At 34.7% G+C, this 1132-nt stretch overlaps 1 pseudogene; it reads left to right on the forward strand.

Moving 5' to 3' along the window:
- Window positions 1-1132, forward strand: part of LOC101588889 — an 8150-nt pseudogene that overhangs the window by 1955 nt on the left and 5063 nt on the right.

A 1132-nucleotide genomic window follows, 5' to 3' on the forward strand; every position in this document is an offset into this window, starting at 1 on the left:
AGTGTTGATCTCTTTAAGTGGCATTGCTTTCCTTAGGACTTTTTATGTGCTTATTGATATACAAATTCTAGCAAAGCAGGGGAGCTAGTATACTAACATCAGCACACCCAAATCTACTAGCTGATGTGCTCACTGGAAGCAGGAAGGCAAGATGTCACAATAGCTTCTGTTGCTCTGTCCAGCTGCAACTCATCTGTTTCTCTCTCCATGTTTGTCTTCGGCTTCACATTAGTTTATTGTTAGTTCCTTGTTTAGTTGTATAAAAATTGGCTTAATAGCAAATTAAGTGAAATTTGCAGTCTTCACATAAAGTTAACTCATTTAAAATTTCTTTGGGGACAAGACATTTAAACTGAAGGAGAAGTCTCACAACAGTGGACATTATATCAGTCCAGGTATTTATTTCCTGATTTTTAAAATCAATATTTCATGTTTGTGTGTTAATCATCATAAAACAGTGATCTTATGAGTTATTTTGGGGGGTGTGCTTTAATGGCTAAAGAGGCTTCACAATTTTCCTTTTTTTTCTTTCTTTCTTTTTCTTTCTTTCTTTCTTTTTAAGTAAGGGAGTACCAGGATTGAACTCAAGATGCTGTCAAATTATCACTCATCCTCATAAAAACCTGGACATATATTGGTGTTCCTTAGAGATTAATTAATGTGCTTCGTAGCTGGAAAAGCCAACATTTGAATCAAGGCCTGACATATTCCAGAGCCCATTATTTTTATTAAGTTATAATTCAGTATTCATTCAAAACCACAGGACAAGATTTGTGCTCGATGTTGTATCTATATCATACTGCATTCTCACAGCAACTCTGAGACAGGCATTATTTTCCCCATTTAATGCTTTGGGTTTCCTCAACTGAGTAACCAGAGTGCTATTAGGTTTGACCTTCCTCCATTCCTAAGAACTGGCTGACTAATCAAGATACTGTAATTACTTGTGCCACCAGATGGGGTTTCTCCATTGTCTGCTAGAATTATTCAGTGTTTTTGGAGACATTTTGTTAGAGTTCATAAATATATTATGTCCTGGATTGTTTTTCAGGAATTTGAGATTGTAGATTTCTTAAAGCTCTAACTATGTTATAAAATTGAAGCCAGATTTTTTTTTGTTTTGTTTTTTAAA

The sequence above is a fragment of the Octodon degus genome, unplaced genomic scaffold (genome assembly GCF_000260255.1).
Source record: "Octodon degus isolate 3935 unplaced genomic scaffold, OctDeg1.0 scaffold00495, whole genome shotgun sequence".
NCBI classification, from domain to species: Eukaryota; Metazoa; Chordata; class Mammalia; order Rodentia; family Octodontidae; genus Octodon; species Octodon degus.